Below are 12,826 nucleotides of genomic sequence, written 5' to 3' on the forward strand. Positions count from 1 at the left end.
TACTGTGTTCTGTTAAACTCTTAAAAATCAGATTTATACCATTAAAAAAATCTTATTGTTGCCAATGCTTCCCTTAATAATTACTGAAATTTTTCAGTAAAACAGAAAGAATTCAAAGAGTAATAATAAATATTCCCCTTGCAGTGAGTGTAAGATGGAAAAAATGACTGTCATCTCTGCACACCTTTAAGAGTCTGAGCATCTCACAGTGCAGAGGATTATTGAAGTGCTAAAAGGACATATTATAAAACTGGAGTGATACAGAGATTAGCATGGCCCCTGTACAAGGATGACAGGCAAATTCGTGAAGCCCTGCATATTTTGGCGGCTTCCCAAGTAACCCTCATGGTAAAGAATTCGCCTGCCAAACAGAAGACATGGGATCAATCCCTGGGTCTGGAAGACCCCCTGGAGAAGGAAATTGCAACCCATTCCAGTATGTTTGCCTGGGAATTTCGATGGACAGAGGAATCTGGTGGGATATAGTCCATGAGGTCACAAGAGTCAGACACAACTCAGCATCTAAGCACAAAATACAATTAGTTTTTATACAGTATGGTCTGTAAATGTAAGCATTAGCTTAAATAATGTTACAAATTTACCAAATCATTTAAATATCTTCCTGGAAAGATGATAAGACCACCATACACCATACCTAAATCCTGCTGCATGCAAGCAGGACAATGCAACATGAGTGGAAGGGATAAAGGCCAACTCTGGGCCCAACTCCCTGACATCTCATTAATGATCTGCGCTCTTTCTTCTCATTCTGCCAAAATGATGCCAGAGTGACCTAGAAGTCACGAAATGGTAAGATATGACCTCAAGATGGAAGCAATATTGCTAGGTCACCTGAGAGATCACTTGGTATAAAGCCACCAACCCAATATTGAACTATAATGCAAGCAACATCAAATCAACGACATTAAGCCACTGAGAATTTCAGGTCCTTTGTTATAGCCCACTCTAACAACAGATAGCATATTCTAAGGAAAACATTGGCCAACTAAATAAACTGGAACTTCCTAAAAGAAACAACCAAGTGTTTCCATGTTAAAAGAACAGAAATCAATAGTCCGTTCCTTCCTATGGGGATTTTAAAAGAAAGCTTTTTCTTTTTTTTCCTTACTAACCAAATTTAAAATGTAACACCTGCTTAAGATGACTCTACTGTGCTAAAAGCCAGAAGACAGAGGTTTCCGGCTCTGTTACATACAGAGTCCATTTCTCTGGGCCTTATCTATTAATTAAAAATAAATGGGTATACAAGATAATCTCTACTGTTCATTCTGCTGCTGCTGCTAAGTCACTTCAGTCTTGTCCGACTCTTTGAGACCCCATAGACTGCAGCCCACCAGGCTCCCCTGTCCCTGGGATTCTCCAGGCAAGAACACTGGAGTGAGTTTCCATTTCCTTCTCCAATGAATGAAAGTGAAAAGTGAAAGTGAAGTCGCTCAGTAAGTGTCCGACTCTTTGTGACCCCATGGACTGCAGCCTACCAGGCTCCTCTGTCCATGAGATTTCCCAGGCAAGAGTACTGGAGTGGGTTGCCATTGCCTTCTCTGACTGTTCATTATAAGTCTATAATATTAAGCCCATAAATCTAAAATATATTCTTAGATCTACATTTTCTAAGTAACAGGATTTATAAAATCCAAACAAACCAAGAAATTTGAAGAAACTTAGCAAGAAAAATAAAGCCAAGCTAAAATTCATGTTTTGAAACAGTTTTATCAAGCTCTTAGTAAAATGAAAATATGGATGTCATTAAAGAATTAAGGAAGTTGATATTTTATAACAAGTTTGAACATGAACTCGCTATAGGACAAATATAAGTTTTCTCCAAAAATAGGCTGAGAATTCAAATTGGCTATACCTGTTCAATACATTATATTCAGTAAAGTCTAAATCATATAAATTATAGATAATATGTTTTTCAACAGGAGAAAAGAAAAGAATGTAATGTGGTTAAGGTGCTAGGCTGTGGATACAGACAATGTAAGCCTCTCAGTTCTACTTTAAATAGCGAGGTGACCTTGACCAAGCTACTTTACTTCATCCTTAGTGTTCACAACTGTAAATTTGGAAGATTAATAATATCGGCTTCATGGGGCAGCTGTTATGTGTGCTAAATAAGTAAACGTATGTAAAATAATTCAAACAATGCCCACATACAGTCAGTGTAACTGTGTAATATAAGTTTGCAATGGAAAAGACCCTGATACTGGGAGGGATTGGGGACAGGAGGAGGAGGAGATGACAAGATGAGATGGCTAGATGGCATCACCGACTCGATGCACATGAGTTTGGGTAAACTCCGAGAGTTGGTGATGGACAGGGAGGCCTGGTGTGCTGCGATTCATGGGGTTGCAAAGAGTCGGACAAAACTGAGCAACTGAACTGAACTGAATTCAGATTAAGATTCTCTCATTAAAACTTGTACTTTGGCATAAAGCAAAGTTATGAATATGAATAGTTCCAAGAGAAAAAGGCTGCAACTTGAACTTAAAGTTTAATACAGTGCAGCATCACTTCCAGAGTAGAATCAAGATATCTACTTGAATTTAATATGGCTTATATAGCTTTATATAGCTTATAGCTTGAATTTTATATGGTTTTATCAAATTATTAAAACAAAAGACTAAAAACACATAACTAAAATTCAAGATTCTTTAAATATGAGATCAAAACAATGTGAGTAAATAAACACAATGTCAAGGAATATGAAGTTAAAACAGAGCTGAATAAAATACATTAAGGGTAAGTTAGTACAACTGTTTTAAAAAGACAACACACAAATGTTTTAGAGTGTTAGACTCAAAGCTAACATCATTAGCTCACTTCAAAGATATCATGTTGACAACTACTTTTCACTGTTTGGCAAACTAGATAAACTAAGACCTTGCTCTATCGAAAACCTGGAAACACTGGCTAAGGTGTAATAAATATGCTTTGAAAAGCGAAGCTCAAAAAGAGAAAGGAAAGTCCCCAGAGCCACAAAATTTAAGTAGAAGCTGAACACAAGAGTGACGTTAGACCTCAAGCAGTAATGAAAGGTTTGAGAGTAACTACTGCAGAGAAAGATGAACAAATCTATGGCCTTTGGAAAGAAGGAAGTAGGGAATCAAAATGCTTACTTTATGTGAGGAATGCAAAGGCCTACGTACTCAGTGAAAGGTTAGTGTTAGTCGCTCAGTCATGCCCGACTCTTTGCGACCCCATGGACTGCAGCCCACCAGGCTCCTCTGTCCATGAGATTTTGCAGGCAAGGATACTGGAGTGGGTTGCCATTTCCTTCTCCAGGGGATCTTCCCAACCCAGGGATCAAACCCGGGTCTCCTGCACTGCAGGCAGATTCTTTACCGACTGAGCTACAAGGGTTAGGGAAGAATAAATTTATCAAGCAAAGGATGACAAAGAAGTTTCTATGTTGGGGAATCAGTTTCTATGTTGCTGCTCTGAGTGAAAAGGAAATAATGAAGGTGGAAGGGGAAAGAAGAATAGAAAGGAAAAAAAGAGTAAAAAAGAAAATGGAAGAAAGGACAGAGGGAAAGGGAGGGAAGAGAGAGACCCCAAAGAGAATTAGTAACCACAGTTTAAGTTTGAGGACTCAGATTTTTATGACTTGCCTTGTCCTAGAAGACCAAAGCTGAAAAGTTATCATTAAAATGTTTTCTGAGAAAACATAGACACGTGAGAAGGTTGTTCAACAACACTAATTAGAGAAATGCAAATCAAAATGACAATGAGATGCCTCCTCCCACCTGTCAAAATGGTTGTTATCAAAAAGACAACAAACAACAAACCTTGGCAAAGATGTGGTGAAAAGGGAAGCCTTGCACATTGTTGGTGGGGATGTGAATTGATGCATCTACTATGGAAAAGAGTATGAAAGTTCTTCACAAAATTAAAAGCATAAATATCATATGATTGAGAAATTCCACTTCTGAGTATTTATCTAAAGAAAATGAAAACACTAACTTGAAAAAGATTTAAGAATGTCAAGTTCACTGCATCATTATTTACAATAGCCAAAACATGGAAACAAACATCCACTGATGGGTGAATATATAGGGAAAATATGATGTACATGCATACATACAGAAGAGTATTATTCTACCATAAAAAGAAGGAAATCATGCCATTTGCAACAACATGGATGGACTTTGAGGGCATTATGCCTAAGTGAAAGAAGCTAGAAGACAAATGTGTGTGAAATCAAGAAAAAAAAATTCATTGACTCATAGATACACTGAACAGATTTGTGGTTGACAGAGGCTGGGTGTGGAACGTGGTAGGTAGGTGATGAACAAACTAGGTGAAACTAATATCAGTATCTTTGCTATTTTCTTCTTTAAGACTTACTTGTGTTAGATTATTGCTGCTATTTTAAATTACAGATAGTCTTTTTTTTAAATGAGGAATTACTTTACTTATTTTGTATCTATTCCTGTTTTTAAAAGCTACAGAGCACTCAAAATGGCAGTGAAGATATGGAGAACAACCTAAGTGTCTGTCAATGCATAAAGATATGGAATATATATACAATGAAATCTTATTCAGTCATGAGAAAGAAGGAAACTCTGCCTTTTTCAACATGGAGATACTTGAGGATGCTCTGTTAAGTGAAATAAGTCAGAGAAAGACTAATATTGCATGGTATCACTTATATGTGGAACCTTAAAAAATAGTCAAACTCATAAGCAAAATAGGAAAGTGGTTGTCAAAGGCTAGGAGTTGGGAAATAAGTTGAGGTTGGTAAAATGCTACAAACTTTCAGCTGTAAAATGAATAAGATTTGATGATATAATGGAAAGCATAGTGACTAAGTTGATAACACTGATAACACTATTCAATTGAAATTGGCTAAGAGTAGAACTTAAATATTCTCAACAAATTTCTAGAGGTTGTGGTAATTAGATAGAGGAATCCTTTCACAATGTATATGCATATAAAATTAATGTGATGTACACTGTAAATCTTAAAATTGTCAATTATGCCTCAAAGATGAAAAAATTCTTACACACGACTTTATTATGTAGATATATTTACATGTATTTAACCACTCCACTACTGATGGGATTCAGTCTATTGCCAATCTTTTTGTATGCAGGTGAATATAGATATATAATTATGATACTTTTGATAAATATTTTAACTATCCCTTTAGACAGAGTCTGTAGGGATGCAATTCACACTTCTTTAAGCATAATATGAGTTTGTTTCCTCACATTCTCACCAACTGAATACTACCAAACACTTTGCTATATGTCAATGGCTTCTCTTATTAATTAGGTTGAGCATCTTTTTCATTTAAGAACATTTCATATTTTCTTTTTTAGGAATTCTGTTTGTTCTTCATTTTTCTATGGTGTCATTTTCTTATCAGTGCAAAGGGATGCTTATTTATTGAGAAAGTTGGCACACTCATCATTTTGCTAAATGAATTTCAAGTATTTTTCCTGTTTATTCTTTGGTTTCGATTTATTGGGGCTTCCTTATGCTGAATTTTTATGTTTTATGCAGTCTAATTTATCACTTGTATTTTCTGAGTTTAATGAGGTACTTAGAAACATTTTCTTCATCTATTACTCCTTAACATTCCCATAGCTTGGTCAAGTTAACCAAATGTTTTTTAACCATTGATCTTTGATTCATATTGATTTAATTTGTAATAAGGTATGAATCCAACTTGCACTTTTTTCAGATGACTATCAATTGTTCCCAAACTTGTACTGACATCACTCTTTTATCCCAGGTGTTTTGAAATGTTACTTTTATTATGAAATAAATAGTGGTATGTATTTGATTCTACTTCTGATATATTTAATTTGATCCCATCGATCTGTCTCTACTCATATGCCAATTTTATATAAACATCTAGCAGACCTAGTTCCCTCTCATTATTCATCTCTAGTACTTTCTTACAAATCTTGAATTTTTTTTACTTTTTATTATTTTTATTTTACTTTACAATATTTTTACATTAACATTATTATTAGCTGGTTGCAGTTTTGTTGTCTTCATTTTCTTTACAGATTGCATAAAGTATATAGATTACCTCTGGAGAACTATGGATGTTCCTATTTTATGTTAATTCTGTCATTATGGCTCCTTCCAGAGAATTTAAAAATTGTCTTCATCTAGATCCTATACGCTTATTAAATATATTCCTATTTTATTTTTGCTTTTGTTGAAATTAATGTAAATCAGTCTTTTCTTCAATCTTGTTTTTTAAATAATTGTTTGCCTATATAAAAATAAATTTTATATAAAAATTATGTACTTAGCTGTTTATTAAATTGTTATTATAGATATTGTTTTATCAGTTTTTCCAGAGACATAGCATGTCCTTCTAAGTTGTAAGATCATCATTTATTTCTAGAAAGTTTTAGTAAATGGTTGTTTTGCCTTATTTCTCTTCTTTGAGGAACATGTGTTTCCAATTCCCTTTCCTTATCTTCAATATCCATCATTTTCTATCTCAATTCTATCCTAGTTTTCTATTGTTCTTACTCTTTTATTCCTGTCCTCTATGTTCTCTTCCAAACAGACTGCTTCCAATTTTTCTATTTCTGTAATTATTTTATTTCTTTCCCTTCACTTGATTTCTGCCAGCTAAAATTTTATCTTCTCTTTTGTCTCATCATCCCTTTCTTCCATATATACTTAAATCTCTCATTTCATAGACTCAGCTATTTCATATATGCAATTGTTTAATTAAGAAGTGTTTGACCACAATTTCTATTAGCTTGGTAGTAGTATATCTCTGTGGAGTGATACTTTTCATTCATCAAATGTTGCTACTGTTTCTTTACTCATTTTTCTTATATCTTTGACTGTATCCTGTGACAGATCTTTTTTTTTTTTTTTTTTAACTCACCATTTTAGGAGGCAAGTTCTTCCTCTCAAGCTGTCTGCATGAGATTCATGGTGTAGGGCAGATCTCACTTTCCTTTTGATTGGAATTCCCATTATGGCCCAGTTTTGCGTATGTTCTTTCAATTTTTAACTCTTCTCAGACTACAGTGTACCTTCTCTACCCATCCCTATTGACAGACTATGTCTTAAAACTGTAGTCAGTCTCTGTTGTTCCTTTTTCAGTCACAATTAGTCACGGGGAAACTCCAAACCTAATCTCTGCATACAATTCCCACCACTATAAAGACAGCTTTAGATATTCCATTTTGTGATAGGTTCCTCATTTTGAAATATTTTCTTTGCATCTTCTGCTTATAACCACAAGTATATGCTCTCTTCCTCTTGCACATCCAGCTTGATATTCACCATTATTTGGTTCCATTTTGATCTATTTTTTGGTCTGTGTTTCAATTTTGTTCTAGTTTCACTGAATGAAGTAGAGAAAGAATTTATTTCTCAATATTCTGCATGTTTTTCAGAAGAATGAGTAAAAACTGACTTTAGGCCCTTACCACTAAACCAGCAGTCTTGCAAGTGGATTACTTAACATCCAGTAAAAGTTGTAAAACTAGACATTACTATTTTTAAAATAATGCCAAGACATACTAAAGACTATGAAAAAATAGCTCTAAGTCATATAAGCAGAAACAAATATAAATATAGACTATAAAGAATTTATGAAAATAATAACACAAAGACAACAGCCCAAGAAAAAGTTTTTACGCAAAGTGATTTTTAAAAGAAATTCAAATGACCAAATAGACATATGGAAAATACTGAGCTTCAAAGGTAGTCAGGTGAACAAAAAATTTTAAATCTAATCCTGAAAAATGTAAAACAGGGGATGAGAGGTAATCTCACACTCTGATATGAGCATCAGTTCAGTTCAGTTGCTCAGTCGTGTCCGACTGTTTGCGACACCATGAATCGTAGCACGCCAGGCCTCCCTGTCCATCACCAACTCCCGGAGTTCACTCAGACTCACATCCATCAAGTCAGTGATGCCATCCAGCCATCTCATCCTCTGTCGTCCCCTTCTCCTCTTGCCTCCAATCCCTCCCAGCATCAGAGTCTTTTCCAATGAGTCAACTCTTCGCATGAGGTGGCCAAAGTACTGGAGTTTCAGCTTTAGCATCATTTCTTCCAAAGAAATCCCAGGGCTGATCTCCTTCAGAATGGACTGCTTGGATCTCCTTGCAGTCCAAGGGACTCTCAAGAGTCTTCTCCAACACCACAGTTCAAAAGCATCAATTCTTCAGCTCTCAGCCTTCTTCACAGTCCAACTCTCACATCCATACATGACCACAGGAAAAACCATAGCCTTGACTAGACGGACCTTTGTTGGCAAAGTAATGTCTCTGCTTTTGAACATGCTATCTCGGTTGGTCATAACTTTCCTTCCAAGGAGTAAGCGTCTTTTAATTTCATGGCTGCAGTCACCATCTGCTGTGATTTTGGAGCCCAGAAAAATAAAGTCTGACACTGTTTCCACTGTTTCCCCATCTATTTCCCATGAAGTGATGGGACCAGATGCCATGATCTTTGTTTTCTGAATGTTGAGCTTTAAGCCAACTTTTTCACTCTCCACTTTCACTTTCATCAAGAGGCTTTTGAGTTCCTCTTCACTTTCTGCCATAAGGGTGGTGTCATATCTGAGGTTATTGATATTTCTCCTGGCAATCTTGATTTCAGCTTGTGTTTCTTCCAATCCAGCGCTTCTCATGATGTACTCTGCATATAAGTTAAATAAACAGGGTGACAATATACAGCCTTGACATAGTCCTTTTCCTATTTGGAACCAGTCTGTTGTTCCATGTCCAGTTCTAACTGTTGCTTCCTGACCTGCATACAAATTTCTCAAGAGGCAGATCAGGTGGTCTAGTATTCCCATCTCTTTCAGAATTTTCCACAGTTTATTGTGATCCACACAGTCAAAGGCTTCGGCATAGTCAATAAAGCAGAAATAGATGTTTTTTCTGGAACTCTCTTGCTTTTTCTATGATCCAGTGGATGTTGGCAATTTGATCTCTGGTTCCTCTGCCTTTTCTAAAACCAGCTTGAACATCAGGAAGTTCACGGTTCACATATTGCTGAAGCCTGGCTTGGAGAATTTTGAGCATTACTTTACTAGCGTGTGAAATGAGTGCAATTGTGCAGTAGTTTGAGCATTCTCTGGCATTGCCTTTCTTTGGGATTGGAATGAAAACTGACCTTTTCCAGTCCTGTGGCCACTGCTGAGTTTTCCAAATTGGCTGGCATATTGAGTGCAGCACTTTCACAGCATCATCTTTCAGGATTTGAAATAACTCAACTGGAATGCCATCACCTCCACTAGCTTTGTTCATAGTGATGCTTATACTTTGGTGCAAACATCTTAGAAAAAAAAATGACCATTGCTAGGCTGAAGACCCAGCAATTCCATTCTTAACTATATATTCAAGAAAGAAACTTGCCTAAGACACACATTTTTAAGAGTTTTTTTTTTTGACAGAAGTCAGAAACAATCTAAATTTACATCAACTGAAGAATGAATATACATTTGTAGCATCCCAAACCATGCTGCTGCTCCTAAGTCGCATCAGTTGTGTCTGACTCTGTGCGACCCCACAGACAGCAGCCCACCAGGCTCCCCCATCCCTGAGATTGTCCAGGCAAGAACACTGGATTGGGTTTCCATTTCCCTCTCCAATGCATGAAAGTGAAAAGTGAGAGTGAAGTCACTCAGTCATGTCTGACTCCTAGTGACCCCATGGACTGCAGCCCACCAGGCTCCTCCATCCATGGGATTTTCCAAGCAAGAGTATTGGAGTGGGTTGCCATTGTCTTCTGCTGCTTTTGCTGAAATACTACAAATCTATAAAAAATGAATTTTATATATAAAATTATAAACACATTAAAAAAATAATGCTGACTATAAAAGCCTAAAATTATATGCATAATATAATGCTATTTAAAATGTTTTATATATAATAATATGCTACATATATTTTTAGGATTAAATTCAATCTCAATAAAAGTATTTTTTAAAGCATATGTTGTTAATAAGTATCAAATGTAGTATTTACTCCAGGAATCCCCGTAAGCATTTGGGAATGTGAATCAAGTACAAACCCAAACTTTAGGCAATCAACATTCAGACTATAGTCATATGAATATGAACTATATCTAAGCGTTAAGTAATTAAAAGTGTTAAGTCACAAGCTGGTAATATTGAGGATATTTGAACACTAACATACAACCCATAGCCACCAGTTCAAATTGCTCCACTGAGAAATCCATCATTTGAACCACTCACAAACATTTCTGCATCTGTCTCTATTTCTTCTTTATTTCACTCCACCACAGCAAATCACAAAAGCTTAAACACAAAATTGGACTCGAAATACATCTAAATACATATAGACAGACACATGGAGTGTTAAAATAGCAGAGACTATAGTGCTATAGCCAGGCTCATCCCATTTTGTAAAGGATTGAACATGGCCACCATCTCTCTCAGACTGAGCAGCCATAGTCAAGGTTCTTATAACAAATTTCTGTACAATGATTGATGACAGATTGATCCATCTCCTTCAAAAATGAGGCTGAACAACACTGAATGTGAACCAGAGAACCTTTATTTTTTTGTATCTTTAGTGTATTTTTTCTCTGTCCTTTTATCTTCTAAATTTTGAAGTAAATGTTGTGAGGTATCAAGAATCTCAACTTAATAACCACTTATAAAAATCTCATAACCCTAGAAAACTATTTATAAGTAAAATTAGCATTTGTCTCAATATAAAGAAATAAAATTGAATTATAGATTGGTTTATTTATCTGCAGTGGAAAGTTGTTAAGCCTGGGGCTGCTCATCATCTTTCTGTAGCAGTAATGAACCTTGTCAACCTATACAGAAACCAGAGGCAAATGATCAGAAATCAAAGACATTACACCTTCTAGGACAGCATTTTTAGTAAGACTCACAAAAGTGAAGTGAAGTTGCTCAGTCATGTCTGACTCTTTGCGACCTGTGGACTGTAGTCCACCAGGCTCCTCCATCCATGGGATTCTCTAGGCAAGAATACTGGAGTGGGTTGCCATTTCCTTCTCCAGGGGTTGCCATTGAACCCAGGTCTCCCATATTACAGGCAGACACTTTAACCTCTGAGCCACCAGGGAAGCCCAAGACTCACAAAGACAGTATGAAATCTGTTTCCCATGGTTCTTTATATCTGAGAGTAGTTTACTAGGATTTAGCAAGGACAAACGTCAAAGTTTCAAAGAAGGTTCTTGTTACTTGGACCATAGGCATGTAAGTTAGCACCAGCAGAGGCATCAAGCCATCCCTTGGCATAATCAAGATCAAGCCTAGGGTCCACAGAATTATTCAGGCTCACAGACCTGACTCACTCACTACCGCAGCACTCTCCCTAAGATGATTACCTCAAGCAATGGGCTGTTGCCAATTTTGAGGAAAAATGTTCAGTTCCTAAATCATTTGCCAGGAATGAGGTCAACTCCCTTTCTGGGATACCAGCCCCCAGGAAATCAATCTTAGACAATTAACCCCCTCCTCTCATTCTCAAAGTTAGAAGCCAGAACTCATTTCCCTGCCCCCTTTATAGATAGGACACTGGCATGTGACTTAATCTAGGCCAATCAGGAACAGCCACCAGAAATGTCGGTATGGAAATGAGCCACATGAGGATACAGCCATGATGAAGAATCTGTTTTCTGCTCAGAATAGTGAGAGGAAATTCAGGCTTTAGGAAGCAGCATGAACAGGGTTTCTGCTGTTCATGCCTAATGTCTACAATGCAATCTGCAGCTCTGTCTCTCAATGGCCACAGCAGTGGTCTGTTTTCTGGGGCAGAACTCCAGGGAACTGTTTGTACCTTTTCTCAGGCTGTGTAGCTTCAAAACCTACATCTATAACATTCCCAAAGATTATATAATCTACCTACTGTATTTTAACAAATTCCTTTTCTGTTTAAACAAGCTAAGCAGCTTTCTTTATTTCCAACCAAAATGCTGACAGATATGGCATTTGCAGGCATGGCTGAAGAAACCATGTGCTTAAGAAAATAGAAATCTGAGATTGGTTATATGGACAGGTTGCATTTGGAGGTATTAAAAGTCCAGCTCATGAAACACAGTGATTGAGCCTTTAATTAGGTTATCACCTATGGTTTCCAGGAATAAAGAGCTAATTTCAGGCTAGCTGCAGAGCAGAGAAGCCACTGCCACAGAACAGTGTGAAGGACCTAAAGAATACAAACCCTATAGAGTCAACTATCTCCTAATTAGATTCAAGAATCACCAAAAAGGGTATCATATACTCAAAATTCCAAATTCACAGCTCAAAGTACAGTGAGAGAACCAGGAATTTTCTATAACTAGACTAAGAGAAATCTAGTCTCTTAAAAGTGTAATCACATCTAGTAGTGTGACTACACTTTATCACTAAGTGTACACTATTCAGTCACAGGGCTGAGATAAGCAAATAATTAAATTCTGTCAAGTGACAGCATCAGAATGGATGTCCTTGCCAGATCTCTGTAGTAAAATTCAGACCACTAATAGGGAAAGAGTAGAACCCTGAAAATTGAAACAGAGACACACAAGGATTCAAATGCCTCTGAGCATTCTGAATTCCCCAAACTAAGCCTCCTTCAAAGTGGAAGCAGGTTTCTCTCCCCTTTGCTGGGCAGTCCTTCCCTATATAAACAGCTGTCAATGCCCTAGACTAGACCCTTGCCTTGTGAAGAAAGGCAGCCATTCTCCTGGGTCCTCATATCCACAGACCCAAGACAGAGTTAAATTCTGTTTCCTCTACTGGGGTAGAGGTGGCGGGTGGGAAGCATCTTACATATTCAACTTCAGGTGGTAAAACTTTATCCCATCAAAAAATGTAAAATTTGCTTAT

At 36.7% G+C, this 12,826-nt stretch overlaps 1 pseudogene; it reads left to right on the forward strand.

Annotated features, from left to right (window-relative positions):
* The first annotated feature begins 226 nt into the window (after nt 1–226).
* LOC138989430 (U6 spliceosomal RNA) lies at nt 227–324 on the forward strand (annotated as a pseudogene).
* The last annotated feature ends 12,502 nt before the right edge of the window (nt 325–12,826 follow it).

The sequence above is a fragment of the Bos mutus genome, chromosome 1, assembly GCF_027580195.1.
Source record: "Bos mutus isolate GX-2022 chromosome 1, NWIPB_WYAK_1.1, whole genome shotgun sequence".
NCBI lineage: Eukaryota > Metazoa > Chordata > Mammalia > Artiodactyla > Bovidae > Bos > Bos mutus.